The 19,278-nt window shown below is 39.4% G+C and overlaps 1 protein-coding gene and 1 long non-coding RNA gene across 32 annotated transcripts in view; both read right to left on the bottom strand.

Moving 5' to 3' along the window:
- NRXN1 (neurexin 1) overlaps positions 1–19,278 on the bottom strand; it is a 712,085-nt gene that overhangs the window by 516,410 nt on the left and 176,397 nt on the right. The gene's annotated exons all lie outside the window — the stretch shown is intronic.
- LOC118163520 lies at positions 2,205–17,468 on the bottom strand. The gene is made up of 3 exons (XR_004749091.1): positions 17,326–17,468; positions 8,830–8,832; positions 2,205–2,216 (listed from the first exon to the last, which is right to left on the bottom strand). It is a non-coding gene; the product is annotated as an uncharacterized LOC118163520 (long non-coding RNA).

A 19,278-nucleotide genomic window follows, 5' to 3' on the forward strand; every position in this document is an offset into this window, starting at 1 on the left:
TTGGGATTTAATATCCCTATGTTGGGATTTAATATCCCTATGTTGGGTCTGCTTTTCCTATTACAGTAATTGTTGAGTGATCTTAGCTCCTGAGTTCTTTCCGTCCTATTTTCTCCCCCCTTTCTCTTTGAGGAGGGAAAGTAAGGGAGTGGTGTGATGGAGTTTAGCTAGCCATCAATGTGAATTCACTGCTATGTGTTTACAGACACACACAAACATTTTTACTGAGACTTAAAAGACAGTTCTCTGCAGTGGTAGACCAGAAGGGATGTTGCTGGCTGTTGCCAAATTTGAAGAGGCAGATGTGCAGCAACTCAAACTAAACAAATTTTCAAGGTCCTTTACAATCAAGTGGTCATTTTTGCCAAGTATATAATTTCCATCTGGGTACTACTAACACCTTTTTAATAAATTATCTATGATGTTCTTGTTATGCTCTTTTAAAGCTAATTGCATTACCTGTCTACTACAAATGTTTTTGCTGAAATTGTTACAATATACAAAGTATAAATGAATAAAAGCATGGTGAAGAGCTACTATACTGTATGTTTTTGAAGCTTACCAGACAAATTAAAGAAAGCATGATTGCCAAAGCTAGAAAATCCACAGGCTAGAAAGACTTAGCCTTGTTGCAGAGATAGGTAAAGTTATGCAAAGACGTAAGTCTGATCAGGTAATCTCCAAACTTCTCTGTTCTACTTGCACTTGGAGTCAGTCACCTTACCAGTTAAGGTTTATGCGGCTTTAATTCTGAAATGATTTTTCCCCCATTTTCAAATATACAATTACTAAAATTAAAAAAAAAAAAAATAAAAAATGGCAAAACCCTAATATTATGCCACTTTAAAAAAAAAAGAAAAAAAAAAAAAGATGTCAAACATGTAAGAATGGGGAGTTTAATGTTTGTGTGGAAACATATGACATTTCATTTTCTCTCCCAGCAACCCAGAAAACTGCTGTTTTAACAGGATGTCTCGCTTGCTTACTCAGTTCATGACCATTAAGATGATCACAAACCATCTGAGAGCTTGCATGCTAGAATATCTAAAACCTTGCTGATTTACTCAGTTACTTGCAACTTTTTTTAATTGTTTTTAACAGAGAACAGAACAGTGATTTCCAAAATACTGTTCTATGGGTTGGTTTGTTTGTTTTTAATTGAATTTTAAGTATTTGCCTCTGAGTGCCATCAACTCCTCTGACCTTTTATGGAAGACTGAAGTTCTGTGAACCTTCCAGGACTTGCAAGTTTTATTACTTGATGTTGTCACCCTTTTCCTCCAACCCCCATGAAAACACTAAGATACTAAATCAGGTAACAGGTGAATCTGAACCAAAAAAAAATGAATTAAACTTTTCTTACTTTTTTTTTGGATGACATTTAAAGTGCTTGGCTGGAAGAGTTTGACAACAATGAGTTTTTTCATTCAATTGTAAATAAAATGGTATTTTACTGAAGTGATCAGAGAAAAAAAAACTTTACAGAAAATTTAAAGGTCTGTGTGCAATATTGCATACCACATTATGCATGAGAAAATAGCATTTCACTTCCTCATCTGTCAGAAATACTCATTAGAGACATATGCATATTATATATATGCAGATTATTCAGAACACTTGGTAAAACCCAGTCAGGGATAGTTTCAGGCCAACCATCCTGCACATGGGGATGGAAGTTTTATTTTGACCAAAAGGATTTTTGTTATTGATGTCATTTATTCTTTCCCATTTCACATCTCCAATGTGAAAATTTGAGAAAGGCATTTATTCAAGTACCTGAAATAACAAACTTATAATTCTACCCAATTATGATAAGGATTTGGCTCACTTCAGCAAAACCTGTAAGTCATGAAGAGTTTTAAGAGTGGAGCTTTCTGATACAGAAGACCCTGTCCTCTCCACAAAAATAAAGTTATAGATATTCTTACATGCCTGGTTATTAGAGACATTTAATTCTTCACTCTATCAGTATCAGATACAAAAGTATTTTAAAAGTTGAAATAAAAATACAAAAACTACTCCTTTAAAATATTATCTTAACAGGACAAATACACAGTGGAAGTGAAGCAGAAACATGTCACTCCCACAGAAGCTGTGTTGCTCACCTCATCTGTATGAGCCCAGGTTTGCAGTGAGGAGTACTGATCTCTTCCTACTTGCAGTTCAGCCGTACACGTACACCCATTTTCATACATAGAAATACTCATATTGCCAGTCTTCATGTAAATGTGCTCACGCAAGAACATTGACCAATTTTATTTTGTTATGTAATGCTTTATTTGAAGGTACTGTATTGTTTTTTCACAAACATTCAGTCCTGAGCACATACCAGAAGAGATATTTCAGTAAGTATGAAATATATAACAAAATGCTTTATTAAAGAAAGCACTTAAATATCCAGATGATAAGGTAAGCTTCAACAGTTTGTTCACTGAATCTTAGAAAGGCTGCAATATTCTTACTAGAAAATAATAATATTTTCCAGCGTAAATATGCTGCTGTGGCCAAACCTTACTCTCTGGTCTAGTTCATGATTTCTCTACAGTTAATGTGGTATGAGTGGTTTGGTTTTTGTTGTTTGCTTTTTTGTGGCTGTAGTATGTTTTGGTTTGGGGGAGGAGGGAGAGGGGAGGAAGCGTTGAGTATGTGATACAATTTTATTTTGTCCCAAACAGATCTCATTCTATTAAATATATATATATATATATCGATACTCAACAATCATTAAATCATCAGCCAATAAACACTGAAGGCAATTAAGCTGCCATTTAAAAACCAGAACGCAACGCCTAAATGCAGTATTATTCACCAATTTGCATACATTCCCAGTGATGGTATAGTCACATTCAACAAAAACATTAAGCAGTTACTAAACAGATATACAAAATTAGAGCTCAGATCTTTAATACACACGGAAGTAGGACTCCAAAATGCACTTAGAAAAAGTGTACTTCAACCTCTAAACTCTGTTTGATGTACAAAAAACCTAACTTCTCTGCTTTAATTTATTTATTATTATTTAGAAGCACTTCAATGAATCTATTGGTTCTTCAACAGTTTAGGACAGCAGACATGATTTTTAGGATCAAATTATTTCAAGAAAAACTGGAGTATTCAGATTTGCAAAGACACAACTGTACTGGGTCTGGCTGGGATGGAGTTACCTTTCCCTGCAGCAGCCCATACAGTGCTGGGCTCTGCACTTGGAGCTAGAACAGCTCTGGTATCACACCAGTGTTGTATCTGCTACTGAGCAATACTGGCACCGCATCAGGACTCCCTCCAACCCCCCCAGAGCCAGCAGGCTGGAAGTGGACAAGAGGTGGGGAGGGGACATCACTAGGGCAGCCAACCTAAAGCAACCAAAGGGGTATTCCATGCCATATGATGCCACACTCAGCAATAAAAGCTGGGAAAGGGGAAGGAGAAGTGTGAGGTTCTCATTATCTGTCCTCACAAACAACTGCTACATGTATTGAGGCCCCGCTTCCCAGGACATGGTCAAACATCGCTCATTCTCACAGAATCCCAGAATCATCTAGGTTGGAAGAGACCTCCAAGATCACCGAGTCCAACCTCTGATCTAACACTAAGTCCTCCACTAAACCATATCACTAAGCTCTACATCTAAATGTCTTTTGAAGACCTCCAGGATTTCGTGCCAGGCCAAACCCACAGGTTTCTCCCTGAAGGCTGTAAGCTCTTCCCTTTTTTAAACCCTTCCCTTGCTTCTGATGGGAAGATGTTTTTTTTTGTTTGTTTTGTTTTGTTTTTCCTCCCCTCTTTGCTTCAGTGCAGCCTTCGTTTGCCTTTTATTTTTTCCTCCCCCTTTTCTTATCCCTTTAATTAAATTATCCTTATTTCAACTTGTGAGCTGTTTTTATTCTTTCCGTCATACCTTCTTCTCCCCTGAATCTTTTGAGAAGAGCGGGTGACAGAGGGGTTGTGGTGTTTAGCTGCCCAGTGGGATGTAACCACCACAACAACTTAAGTTCTGTGTTTAGCTAAAAAAAATACCAGGTACAGAGCAGGAGGAAGCCTGACAGAATCAGACTAAAACACAGCCCTCCACAAATTGAATTTTCAGATTTGTGAAGAATCAGGTAAACAACAGAAATGCACAGTTACAAAGGACTACCCTCATCTTACAGAAAAATTTAAATCTGACAGAGCCAAGTAGTAGAATTGAGTATTTACATGGATAAAGTCTGCAAACTATGGGGGAAATAAACATCACTCAATTCTGTAAATAACATACCCAGTAAAAGTATAAATCTCTGAGGTTCCTATCATTAAATAAGAACAGTTGGTACATGAAAACCACTGTTGTTACATTCCCAGACTTAGCTGCACTGAAATATAATCCTTTTCAAAAGGGGGTATCAATTTTTAAATAATATATATACATATATGAATGCATAACCTAGAATAAACTACAAATCCAGACTGATTTCCATACATGTTCACTGAGAAAAATGCAACCTTATTGTGGAATAACTGCATTTATGAATAAAATTTGGTGGGGTTACAGATACCCACTGCAGTTGTACATTATTGTATGCTACAATGCTATGTTTAGGAAATATGATAGCTACTAGCAAAAGAGCAGAACTAGTATTTCCACACTTTTGAAAAAGAATCATACAGATTACTTAAGGCAAGCTTGAGTCAAAAACCCAAACCCTAAGCAGATGATACAATTTCAGAAACCAAGATGGGAAACACCGTTGAGCCTAGGCTCTCCAGGAAACAAGCAACAAGAAAAAGCTTGACCATAAAGTACCAAAGCCCACAATTTTTGCATTAGATTGGATAGCATGGTCATGTCTTTATTTAACTTCTTTAGGTATTCTATCTTAAATTGATACAGTCATATGCCTCATGCTCTTTCCCTGTAACTGTGCTCCTTTGATGTTCCCATGTGCAGATGCCCAAAGACCACCCTGAAATCTAGTTGGTGTCCTCCTGTAATTCTCTATTACCTCTTACGTCAAATAAAGTCTCTTTCTTTTGTGTGTTAGCTTTTATTTTCATTCTGTACTTCTAGAATCAAACCTTTTCAAAGCATATATGCAGAAACGTGCATCTGCCTTACCTGTAGCAAACTTTAATTTATTTTATTTTATTTTTAACAAACTGATCATGCAATAGAAAGGATAAAGAAAGACTTTTTTCCCCTACCAACACCTTCTGTTTTGATAACACGACTGTCAACACTTGCATTTAAGAGTAATACAGGCTTTGGACAGTATATTATATGAAACTTCAAAACTTTCTTCCATGACATGTTGGGAACTAACAGCTTTTCCTTGGAAAGCTTTGACTCAAGGGTACTCCCATTTTAGCTGGTTTTTGATACTGTATCATCTGTTTATTTCAACGTTTAGGATCTTGGGATAATCATTTTTCACACAAGTAATAACGATCAGTCAGAAGCCTCCTATTTACAAGGATGAGTTCTTTAAAAATTCAATTCAAGTCTGGATAAATTCCAACTAGTTAAAACTAATTAAGAAAAACCTGCAGCCCTGGGACTAGACTAGAAAAGCTGCACAATACGATGCACAGACTTACTTATGAGGTTCTGAGAAACCAATTTTAACTGCAATACAAAACACGAATTATCTTGGCCTCACAGATTTATTTTTATATATACGACACATATATACATATGTATACATGTATGCATGTGTATATATATAAACTATCTGACAGGATTTTTAAACATTATACTGAAAAATACAGTTTCTCCCAGCTCCTCCAGTTCCAGAATGCTTGTTACATCTGGACTAGAACATAAAGTACTCATATTTTGCTGCTTTACCAAAAAAAAATCTCAAAAAAAAAAAAAAAACACACTGGTCTAGAGCAAGATGGATGGAAATAAAATAATTGCAAACATTCAAAGCAGGGTAAAACTTCCTCATGTCCTGCCAACATGTTTTGATCAAGCTATTGGGTTTACAGGACTTCAGTAAGGTTGATGTACTGATAATTCCCAGATCCGCATTTAGTTTCCACTGAAATCTCTCTGCTATGTTAACTGGTTCATGTTTAAGCAACAAAAGTTCTTTTTTCTGGTTTAGCTGCTTTTAAGGAGTTCATATTTAAATGACTACATGAAGCAATTTTTTTTTTTCTCCTACTTTGCTTTAGGACATATAGTGGTCAGATATTTTTTCCTCAATTACACAAAAAAATTAAAGGCTTAACACTAAAAAAAAAAAAAAAAAAATGGGAGCAGCTCTTAAAATGTGGTTTATTAAGAAGTTCAAAGTGCCAAACAAGTGGTATATGAGCACATCATGAACGCACTTAATAGCATTAAAAATATGTTGGCAATCAGTATGCAAGTATCCCAATACAAGCCCATTAAACATGAAAAAGAAAAGGGATATATATTATGTATTCCTCTGTTTATTATGAAAGCATGCATCACCACACCTTTGGAATCATACAAAGCTCAGCCTAATCAGAAAATTTTTTTTTCCCCAAAGTGTCATAGAAAAATAGCTGAAGATAAAATGCAGTTAAGAAAATGTTTTATACTGCCAGAATCTGCTGGTTACTACTGTAATCCCTCTTCCTAGAGTAACTCAATAAAATCCATGAATTAATATGGACTAATGCCATATGGACTTTTTTTGGTATCCTACAAATTCAAAACTGTCTTGACTGGTGCTTTTTCATACCTCTGTTTTTCATAGATGTAGACAATTTTCTTTCAAGAACCTGTCAAACCATTTACTGATCTGTATTTTTGGTACTTGTAAGGCACATGATCACAAGGCTTGGTAACAAGTGTCATTTCCTTCTGGAAATAAGAACATTTTTTTAACATCAAGCTTCTACTGCATTTTCTTTAGATGACCTTTACTTCTTCTCTTTGAGAAACAGAAGCCATATAACACCTTATTGCCCTTTTCTGATTCTTTTTATTCTGTAGTGTCTTTGAAGTGGCACACCGAACTATGCTGTGCTAATATAGATGCAACATGACATTATGCAGGTGACTTTAATCATGAAATCTGCATAGGTTTCTGGCTGTGTTCTTTTGTCCCTGAAGAATTACCACTAGCATGCTATTTGTTTATTTCTTTCTGGCTGAACTTAAACTGTGTATAAATTCTGGTGCAAATCCAATCAAATTCAAAGGGTAAGACCTACCTTTCCTGATAGATCTACATTCAAACCATCCTGATCTTTCTGCCTACATGTGTGGTTCAATGACTATCATTTATTGCCCCCTCTTGTCATCTACGTACATAGAATCATAGAAACACAAGGTTAGAAAAGACCTACAAGATCATCTAGTCCAACCGTCCTCCTATCACCAATACTACCCACTAAGCTACTAAATCATATCTCATAGCACCTTGTCCAAGCACTTCTCGAGCACCACGAGGAACGGTGAGTCCATCACCTCCCTGGGAAGGCCGTTCCAGTGCCTGACCACTCTTTGAGATAAAAAGTTTTTTTCCTGATATCTAATCTAAATCTCCCCAGACACAACTTGTGGCCATTCCCTCGAGTCCTATCATTAGTTATCTGAGAGATCAACCCCCTCCTCATCACAACCTCCCTTCAGGAAGTTGCAGAGTGCAATGAGGTCTCCCCTGAGCCTCCTCTTCTCCAGACTAAACAAACCCAGCTCCCTCAGCCACTTCTCATAAGACTCATGCTCCAGACCCCTCACCAGTTTTGTTGTCCTTCTCTGGACGCACTCCAGGTCTCAATGCCCTTCTTGTAGTGAGGGGCCCAAAACTGAACACAGTACTCAAGGTGCGGCCTCACCAGAACAGAGTACAGGGGGGAAATCACCTCCCTGCTCCTGCTGGCTACAATAATTCTAACACAGGCCAGGATGCCATTGGCCTTATTGGCCACCTGAGCACACTACCGGCACATGTTCAGCTGGGCATCGATCATCCCTTTCCTCTTCAGTCTTCTAGCCACTCTACCCCAAGCCTATAGCACTGCATGGGGTTATTGTGGCCAAAGCGCAGGACCCAGCACTTGGCCTTGTTAAACTTCATCCCATTCACCTCAGCCCAGAAGTCCAGACTATCCAGACCCCTCTGAAGGGGCACCCTACCCTCAGGCAGATCAACACTACCTCGCAACTTGGTGTCGTCTGCAAACTTAGTGAAGGTACGCTCAATCCCCTTATCCAGGTCATCAGCAAAGATATTAAACAAGATAGGCCCCAGTACCAACCCCTGGGGAATACCACTTGTAACAGGATGCCAACTGGACTTAACTCCATTAAACACTACCCGCTGGGCACAGCCCTCCAGTGAGTTCTTTACCCAGAGAAGAGTATACCTGTCCAGGCCATGGGCAGCCAGTTTCCCCAGAAGAATACTGTGGGAGACAGTGTCAAAGGCTTTGTTGAAGTCTAAGTAGACTACATCAACAGCCCTCACCTCATCTACCAGTCTGGTCACACGATCATAGAAGGAAATGAGGCTGCACAAGCACAACCTGCCTTTCAGGAACCTGTGCTGGCTGGGCCTGATCCCCTGGATGCCATGCAAGTGCCACGTGATCTCACCCAAGATGATTTGTTCCATAACTTTCCATGAAACCAAGGTCAGGCTGACAGGCCTGTAGTTCCCTGGGTCCTCCTTAAGGCCCTTCTTGTAGATGGGAGTCACATTGCCAAGCCTCCAATCCTCCAAACTACATTTTTTTAAATGGCAGTCACAGCATCAGCTAGATTATCCTTATTGCATGCTCAATGATACCTGAATACTCTGAAACATTGTAGACATGGTATTGCAACTGTGTAGGAACAGATATTTAGTATATTTTACTTTCATCCTAAACTGTCTTTTAATTTAGCTTTAGTGAAACAGGTAGTTTGAACTTTTTTTTTCTTCATTAGTATCTGCACTCAAAGGGACTTTGTAAATGTCTTGCAATCCCTGATGAAAGGCCTACAGGTAGCCCAAGAAGCATGATCCCTTTATAAAGTCATTCAGAAATCAAAACAGCAAGTCATCCAATATGCTGTACTTCTACTCGGAAATGTGCAGATTATAAATGGATAGACAAGTGCACAGCTGAAAACCATGTTTATGTTAATTATGCTGTTATACAGAATTTAAGTATGCCTATAACTGAGAGTCCCTGTTCCATTTCAGACATACTAATCATCTGATACAACTCTGGTTTAAAGGCACATGTCATGTCCACAAATAAATCAGTGGTCCGTGCTTTCTAACTAATACCACAGTCCTTCCATACCAAACTGCCATGCTCTCATCTTCCAAACTAAGAAAATACAGCAGTGTTCAATGACTTCCACGTGTCCATGCAGTAAGTGAAATGAAACCCTCTTTACTCAGTACATAGTTTACATTGTAGAATGAGTTTTAACTCCTTAGTCAATGCTAGATTGTTTTAACACTTACATATATTTTCCCATTAAACGTGCAAAAATTTGTTTCTTAGTGTTTTGTGTCACACGTACTATTCTGAAGTCACATTTAACAGTGACTAAAGAGGGTTGTAGTAAATGTGGAGCTTTTACCCTTTGGCAAACATTAATCTTTCTATTGTTAATTTTATTCCTAATTATACTCAACAAAATAAGAACTAAAAACAACAACAAAAAAATACCCTGGAGCTTAGTTTAGGATCTCACATGAGAGATCAGGAAAACAAGCAAACAAACAAGTCATACTTGAGAAGAGACTTCCCATGCTATCCTCCTATATACAAATGTGTATTCATATATATTTACACATATCTTCGTACATATAAGATTTGCAAGACTGAAACCATCGTGCATGATATTTTAGTACATGAAGCAGCTATCTGCTAACGTAAGTCCATTAAATAATGTTAATTACATTTTTAAAAAAGCATTGTACAACAAAATACATTCTTTTCAGTGTAGGCAACATGAATATCAAAAATCCTGTGCCTCGTGACCAAATACTATGTGTATTCCCTACCTAGTAGGCTACCTGTTCAGTTACACATGCATGCACTTAAGCTATGGGTAACAAAAGAAAACAATTAAAAAGGGACTTTTAGTTCCTCCACACATACAATGATTGCTGAGTTCTTTGCCCCACCTTCAAGATTAAAAGGAGGCCCACAGGTACATTTTTTTTTCCAGGCCATGTTTACAAAGCAGAGGTAGAAACTACTCAAGCCCTTGAAAAGTCCCTCCTAATCTGATGCCTCTAGACAGAAGAGACATAGGCTTGACAGTTGGCCACATGGTGGATAAGGAATTGCCTGGATGGTCACATTCAAAGAGTTGTAGTCAATAGCTTGATGTCCAAGTGGAGAGCAGTAACAAGTGACATTCCTCAGGGGCTGGTATTGGCACCAGACTTTTAACATCTTTGTCAATGACATGACAGTGGGATTGAGTGCGCCCTCAGCAAGTCTACTAGTGACACCAAGCTGTGTGGTACAGCTGACGTGGTAGAGAGAAGGGATGCTGTGCAGAGGGATCTGTACAGGATTGTACAGGTGGGCTTGTGCAAACCTCATAAAGTCCAACAAGGCCAAATACAAGGTCCTATATTTGGGCTGGGCCAATCCTAAGCACAAATTCAGGCTGGATGTAGAATGGATTGAAAGCAGCCCTGATGAAGAGGACCTGGGGGTGCTGGTTGATGAGAAGCTCATCATGAGCTGGCAACATATAAACATATGTTTATGCAGTCCAGAAAGCCAACTGTGTCCTGGACTACATCAAAAGCAGCATGACCAATAGGATGAGAGATATGATTGTCCCCCTGTTCTCTGCTCTCATGAGACCCCAGCTGGAGTCCTGTGTTCAGCTCTGGGAACCTTAGCACAAGAAGGACATGGATCTATTAAAATGAGTCCAGATAAGGCCCACATAAATGTTCAAAGGGCTGGAACACCTCTCCTGTGCTGAGGGAGTTGGGGTTGTTCAGCCTGGAGAAAGCAATTTCCAGATGCTGTAAAGTTTCAGAACTCATTACAGATGCGTTGGTGACAAAGCAGAATGCTCAATGTCTAAGGTGTGCAAACATGCTTCTTTAACAGTCAATTCAAGTGCAAGCAGTCATCTATTTCACAATCCTTATTCTACGGTACATATATATATTTCTTCACCTTTCCTACTAACCTACAAATGAATAGGCTTTATCTGCCTGAATGTATAACACTCGATACCTTGCCATGCACCACAGTAGAACAGAAACCATTTTTTGAAATTGGGAAAAAAAAAGCACACCAAAATTACATTGCACAAACGGTATTGGATGCTAGAAATCAACATTCTAAGTACTTTTCAACTAACTACAAAATACTTGCCAACTAACTACAAATACTTGCAGGGCTTGGTTTTTGTTGCAGTTCTCTTGAGAGCTACTGAAAAAGACCTTCACAAAGGCTCATGGGTGCAAAAAAAAAAAAAAAAAAAAAAACATTTATAATAAAAGAAAAATCTACCCATTAGCTGTAATGTGCATCATCTTTCAAAATCTATACTTAAATTTTCTCCTCCTGAACTAGTTATCTGCTAAAGTGTGCTCGAAGTGAAATTGTACAAGCTCCTTTGTCCTTCTAATCCATGCTATCCATGCTACTATTTGTTATCAAGATGAGTTCCCTCAAAACTCCTTGATTTCTGTTTTCATTCTGTGAGACTGAACTGAAGCTATCTCCTCTTTGACTCTCTCTTGAAGAAATATCCCTCTAGAATGAATAAATTTTATCTTTACAGTATGCACTTTCCTATGACCACCTGAAATATTTAGTAGAGCTCATAGCTAGTAGATCAGTTTGTGGGCACTACAATTATCTATCTGCTTAGTCTTAAATAGGTCTTAGATTTAAATATATATATATATATATATGCATCTGCTCACTACATGCTAAGGGAAAAAGCTGTTCTCTATGTTTAGAATATACTTCACCTCAAGAGTGAGTTAACTAATTTTGCCTGTTTGTAGCATCTTTAGCAGAACAGAAGGAAATGTTTTTATAAAGAAAATGTTCATTAAAAAAAGCAAACACGGGATGTAAGGCTTTTGTGGGAATTACACACCTAAGGAAAAACTGTGGGTTTTTTTTTTGTTGTTTTTTTTTGTTTGTTTGTTTGTTTGTTTTTTTGTTTTGTTGTTGTTGTTTTTTTAATATTTAATGCGCATTAAGAAATCAATTTTTATATATGGTTAACAAAAAGGCACTTCCATAGCTTCTTTTTGGGAAGGGGGGGTGGGTGATTTTTTTTTTCTTCCCCCTGGAAAGTCCTGATCATGGTTTTATCCTCCAGAAAGCTGTTACATTTCTGAACTGGAAAAACAAAGTAACTAGGAAATTTTTCATGAAAATACATCTTTCCCTTTCTATAAAAAAGGACTAAGAAACAAGTCTGTACAGGATTCAAGATTAAAGTATAGTATTTTGCTTGCAGTCACAGGAACAGATCCACAGAAAAACAATATACAGAAAATAAAGGAATAAGGAGAAACCTAATAAAAGTAATTTCTACCAACATATTTGGCATTCAACCTCTTTGAGACCTTTAGGAAGCCATCTTACCAATGTCTTAAGTGGGACTGAACAAGAAGCAGATGCCTAGCTATGTAACATTAATCAAGTCAGAACTGCAGAGGGTGCATATCTTGAGGGATTTTTCAGTTTCCAAAACTTTTGGTTTTAAAACCTTAAGCAGAAGAACAAAGCAGATGGTTTAGATCATTACTGTGAAAATAATTAAAAGAAATAGTTGAGTGTAGCTCCCAAGGATGAAATACCTGAGAAAATGAGAATTACGTAAGATAAGTACTCTCTACAATTTAAGAATCTAGAACAGGATTCTAGCTCTGATGATTTCTTTGGACTATCTGAAACTCAAGTATTTGATAAGATGATTATTATTTTTTTCTGGAACATACTGAGTTTTTGTTCTTCTATCTATGCTGTTACAATTCCATCATGGCCAGGAGTCTCAATTTCATTTGTGAATGAATTGTTACATATCTCTAAGTTTGTAAAAATGGAAGAATAAGCTGCATTTGCTTTCTCCATATAGTCTTGCAAAGAGAGGCTGTTTGTAAAATGAGAATCCTTCTAAATAATATTCAGATATAAGAGATGAGAACCTCACAGTTTCAACAAAAACACCTTTTCCCGAAGGCTACATGACTACGCATGCAGAAAGAACTCTCCATGTTCTGTAGGACAAGCACGCAAGTCTACAGGGCCCAGTGGGATTCTTCCCAAGGTACTGAAAGAGCTGGCTGATGTCATCATGAGGCCTCTCTCAACTATTTTTCAATGATCTTGGGAATTTGGATTGGTCTCAGTGGACTGGAAGTTGGCAAATGTTGTCCCAGTTTTCCAGGATAAGACCCTGGTAAACACAGGCCTGTCACTCTCACCTCAGTACCTGGTGAAATTATGGAAAAGATTATTCCAGGAGTTACTGAAAAACACTTGAAAGACAGTGCAGCCATTGATCACGGAGAACATGGGTTCACAAGGGGAAAGTCCTAATTAACTATTTTTTTTTTTAATTTTTTTTTTTTTTTTTTTTGCAAAGTTTACCCATCTGGTTGACCAAGGGAAGCCAGTTGATGTGATCTTTCTGTATTTCAGTAAAGTTTTTGATAGTGTTTCTCATAGTATCCTTCTGGACAAAGTGTCCAGCATACAGCTAGACAACTACATAATATAATGGATGAACAATTGGCTGATGGGTCAAGCCCAAAGAGTTACAGTAAAGGGGGGGTTACAGCATACTGGTGTCTAGTCACTAGTGGGATTTTGCTAGGGCTCCATTTCAGGGCCAGTTTTCTTTGTTCTCTTTATATTTTTATAAGTGATCTGGATGCAAGCCTCAAATGCATACCAAGTAAGTTTGCAGATGATACTAAGCTAGGAGAAGCCGCTGGCTCCCTTGAGGGTACAGTGGCCTTGCAGAGAGATCTTTACAGATTAAGAGGCTGGACAATCACTGCCAATATGAACTTTAACAAGAACACTTGGGACAGATCAATCTTGGATGTATCTACAGAATGGTCAGAATGGTGGACAAGAGGCTGGAGACTGGCCCCACAGAAGGGAATTTGGCTGTTCAGGTTGACGACAACTTTAATACAAGTCAGTGTGCCCTGGCAGCCAAAAGGGCCAACCATATTATGCGGTGCATCAAGCATGACATTGATGGCCTAGTTGAGGGAAGTGATTGTCCCACTCTGCTCTTCACTAATGTGGCCTCACATTCAGTGCTGCATGAAGGTTTGGGCACCACAATATAAGTAGATAAAGCTATTAGAGTGTGTCCAAAGGAAGGCAACAAACATGGTGAAAGGACTACAGGGGAAGATGTATGAGGAACAGCTAAAACCATTTGTTTTATCCGGGTCAGATAAGAACTTTGAGAGGTAACCTCATCATAGCCTACAGCTTTCTCGAGAGGGGGAGCAGAAGGGCAGGTGCTGATCTCCTTACTTCTGGTGACCAGTAACAGGACAGAAGGGAATGGTATGAAACTGCATAAGGGGAGGTTCAGGCTGGATATCAGGAAAATGTTGTCACTGAAAGGGTGGTCAGGCAGTTGAAAAGGCTCCACAGTGGTCACAGCACCAAGCCTGCTGGAGTTCAAGAAACATTTGGACTGTGCTCTCAGACACATCATATAGTTTTACATCCCTGTTCTACATCCTCCCCCTTAAGCAGTGCAGGGGAACAGGAAATTGGGGCTGCAGTCAGTCTATAATGCTTTCTCTCTGCTACTCCTTCAGGAGTCACTCTGCCTGCCCCTGTTCCCACTCAGGAAACCCCTCTGCCATGGGGTTCCTCCCACTGGATGCCATCCTTCCCAAACTGATCCTGTGTAGGCTTCCCTACAGGCCACATCCACCAGCTCCACCAGGGGCTCCTCCACAGGCTGCAGCGTGGAGATCTGCTCCATGTGGGACCCATGGGCTGAAGGGGGACAGCCTGCTCCACCGGGGGCCTCTCCACAGACTGCAGGAGAACTGCTGCTGTGTGCCTGGAGCATCTCATGACCTCCTTCTGCACTGACCTTGGGGTCTATAGGGCTGCTTCTCTCACATTTTCTCACTCCTCTCTCCCACCTGTTGCACAGTATTCTTCCATCTCTTCAGTCTGCTCTCCCAGAGGCCCAACCAACTTTGCTCAATGGCTCAGCTCTGGCCAGCAGTGGGTTCCCTTTTAGAGCCCACTGGAGTTGTCTCTAATCTGACATGGGGCAAATGCTGGACTCTACTCACAGAGGCCACCCCCTGCAGGCTCTTATTGCCAAAGCCTTTGCCATGTAAACCCAGTACAAATGGGAAGGACATCTGGGGACTTTTATTACGAAAACATCTGTCTGCCCAAGCAAGCACTATGCATATTGAGGCCGTTTACCAAGACATGGTTGAACATACTTGCTGATGGGAAGCAGAGAACAATGCTTTCTTTGCTTCCAGACAGCATTTGCTCAGTTCCACCCCACTCCCCCTTAATTAAACCATACTTGTCTCAATCCACAAGCCTTCTTCCCCACCCTTCCCACCCCTGCCCCCCCAGTCATTCTCTGCCCCCGATCTGAGGAGAGGGAGTGAGAGAGAGCTGTGTTGGAGTTTAGCTAGCCATCAGTGTGAAGCCACTGCAGAAGCCTGACTGCAGCACTGCAAAACTTGTGAGGGCAGAAGTAAGTTAATCATGCAGAGATCCATGCTGTCACAGCTAGAAGCTTTTTGTACCCGAGGTGGCTCAATTATAACTAGTTAGAGCATTTCCCTACTACACTCTGTTCTTATATGCAAGCATGACCAAACACAGCAAAAAGGCTTATTTTACAGTAAAGAATTCTAAAAGGATGCAAAGACATTAAGCTACTCAGGTCATCAAAAAAGCTTAGAACTGAGCTGCAAAAAAAATCAGGTCTCCCAGCAGCACTAAATGTAGGGCATTTTTTGCATCTAAGCCAGTTTCTGGTCACCAGAGAAATCAACATTCTTATGGATTGGAATGCACACCTTTCACCTAAAGTATTTTTTTTTTTTCCCTCCTTTCTCCATCTACTTGTAAAGCAACTGTGGGATTCTCCTATTAGGATTTCAACAAAAAGAACATGTTACAAATATCATACAGGGAAGAGAGCAAAGGGAGGAGGAGAAGTTGGAGAGAGATTAGCACTTAGTATTAGAGATAAACTATGAAAAGACTACCTCTAAAAAACATCCCCAAAGCCCCACGCTTTCAAAAACATGGAATTAAAAAAAAAACTGCTCACTGTCCATCATACTACTATTTATGTTAGTTTAATACAATCTATATTGATAGACTATGTATGTGATTATGTATATCCTGAGTAATAGGAATAGACAGGTATAATTTAGCATAAAATATACCTGGTATAATGCCAGGTATAATTTAGCAAAGATGTCCCATACTGAAGGTAATGCCAATCTATTGGAGCACAGGTGCAATTCTCTCAAGTGTTTCCCAGTTTCTCATCAGCTCTCTTGAATTCACAGTAGATCAATATTCTTCCCTAGCCTGAACTAACACTAGGCACTTCTATTCAGCTCACATGAAAATACTTTTACTATTCACAACCATGAAGCACAAAAATATTTATAAGCATCTAAGCACTAACACAAATTGAAAGAATCTGTGCAGGCCATCACAATACTGCTTTTCTCAAAGTTGAAGGTTTTATATAAATAAGTTTCCTGCTTAACAAATTTCATTTCATTTTATGATAAGATTACCCATGTAGTTGATCAAGGGAAGCCAGTTGATGTATCTTTGGATTGCAGTAAAGCTTTCAATATAGTTTCTCACAGGATTGTACTGGAAGCAATAACCAGCATACAGCTAGATAAAAACATAATACAATGGGTGAACAATTGGCTGATGAGTAGGACTCAAAGGGTTATGGTAAATGGGGTTACACATCAGGCTGGCAGCCAGTCACCAGTGGAGTTCCCCAGGGCTCCATTTTAAGGCCAGTTCTTTTCAATGTTTTTATAAATAATTTGGATGTAGGACTACCAGGTGGAAGGTGATTTGAGCAAATTTCCTGATGATACTAAACTGGGAGGAGGTGTTCACTCTGTTGAGGGTGGAAAGGCCTTGCAGAGAGATCTGGACAGATTGGAGAGCTGGACAATTACCAACTGCATGAGGTTTAACAAGAGCAAGTGGTGGGTCCTGCACCTGGGAAGGGGCAACCTTGGCTACACATACAGACTGTGCGATGAGATGCTGGAGAGCAGCCCCGCAGAGAGGGATCTGGAAGCTGTGGTTAATAGCGAGGTGAATATGAGCCAGCAGTGTGCCCTGGCAGCCAGGAGGGCCAACCACATCCTGGGGTGCACCAAGCACAGCATTGTTAGTCAGTCAAGGAAAGTGATTGTCCTGCTCTACTGTGCGCTGGTGCGGCCTCACCTCGAGTACTGTGTGCAGTTCTGGGCACCACAGTACAAAAAGGACATTCAACTGTTGGAGTGTCCAGAGAAAGGCTACAAAGATGGTGAAGGGCCTAGAGGGGAAGATGTACAAGGAGTGGCTGAGGTCACTTGGCCTGTTCAGCCTGGAAAAGAGGAGGCTGAGGGGGAGACCTCATAATGGTCTACAGCTTCCTCACGAGGGGAAGTGGAGGGGCAGGCACCGATCTATTCTCTTTATAGACCAGCAGTAGAAGGGAATGGAATCAAGCTGTGACAGGGAAGGTTCAGGTTGGATATCAGGAAAAGGCTCTTCACTGAGAGGGTGGTTGCACACTGGAACAGGCTCCCCAGGAACAAAGTCATAACACCAAGCCTTGCAGAGTTTAAGGAGCATTTGGACTATGTTCTCAGTTATATGGTCTGAATTCTGATTTTTTGGGTAGACCTGTTGAATAGCCAGGAGTTGGACTCAATGATCCTTGTGGGTTGCTTCCACCTCAGGATATTCCATGATTCCATAAAGCAGACCTATACACATTGCTGGGGAACGTGCATTTGCTGAGTTTGTTTTCTTTCTTAATCCGTGACATTCACTACGACCATCAACTTTCTCAGGAGATATGAAAATTTAACTGGGCGCCCCCCCCCCCAAAGATGTCTTTTCTTCTAGTTGGTAGTTGGAGGCATTGTTTATTTATGTAACAATTCTTATTTACCAAAGTTACTGTATTTCAGTACACATAATCCTATACAAACAAAATAGCATCGTTAATCAGTATATTCTGCTTTTTGTAAGGATACTTCTCTTTTACCGGTACCTGTGGATTTAAACCTCTTCCAATTTAAATGTGACGAACTAGCAATTTGTAAATTCCCCCATCTAGTTAGAAAGTTATTCTGATGTCTGTTTTCTTAGAGGATAACCTTAGAGCTCTGACACCCATACTCAAATGAATTTCCATAAAGGCACCACAAATGCGTAATTACACTGAATGAAATAGAACTATTTAAAAGCAACTCAGTTTTTATGCAGCCTCATTAAGACAGCATGGTCTGCTATGTGAAATGAAAGCAATTACCAAGTTTGCTTGAGGAGACCATTCTGTACATTAAAACAAAACAAGTGCCAAATACTAAGCACAGTATTCACAATACTTAATGGCAACCTGAAAATTACAGGAATGATGTTCAACCATCATATGAAGAGATAGGGGAGGGAAGGTAAGACAAAATTTAGAAAAAGATTACACCAACAGTAAGCAACATGACGTTACTACCTAATCCTTTCTGGAAATAAGTAGCTAATGGATTTAGTCAAGAATGTTTGCTATCAGCATGCCTCCCCAACAAGGCGAAAAACCATCTCTGAAAGTTTCTTTCAACATTCTTCCCCACACTGGCAACTGGATAGCAACCCAGCCTCCTAGACTAGAACCTTCCTTATTCCCTAACAGTACAATGGTACTGTTTGAGCCAGCTTTAAGGTTTCTCATGGAGAGTGGGAGATACTTATGGCCAGCTAATTATTTGTTAAATAAAAGCCTTTATCACATTTAGGGGAAAATCTATAATAAATTATTTCTGCATTAATTTGCAGATAAGGTACTTCAGTTTGTTTTTTATAAAAAATATTTTTCTCTCAAACACAGCAAAAATGCCTCCGTACACTCTCCAGCTGGTCCAGTTGTAAGGTCCAACAGATTGTCAATGAAAGCACTGTAATTCACTTGTGACAGCCTATATAAAATAAATGAGCTGTGAAGAAATGCTCCCTATGATTGTGAGTACCAGCTATTTAAAATATTTCATTGGAGAAGCTTATCGTACTCCATTGGCAGAGATGAGTGAAGACTGATTTAAAACTAAC

Source organism: Oxyura jamaicensis, chromosome 3 (genome assembly GCF_011077185.1).
Source record: "Oxyura jamaicensis isolate SHBP4307 breed ruddy duck chromosome 3, BPBGC_Ojam_1.0, whole genome shotgun sequence".
Classification (NCBI taxonomy): Eukaryota; Metazoa; Chordata; class Aves; order Anseriformes; family Anatidae; genus Oxyura; species Oxyura jamaicensis.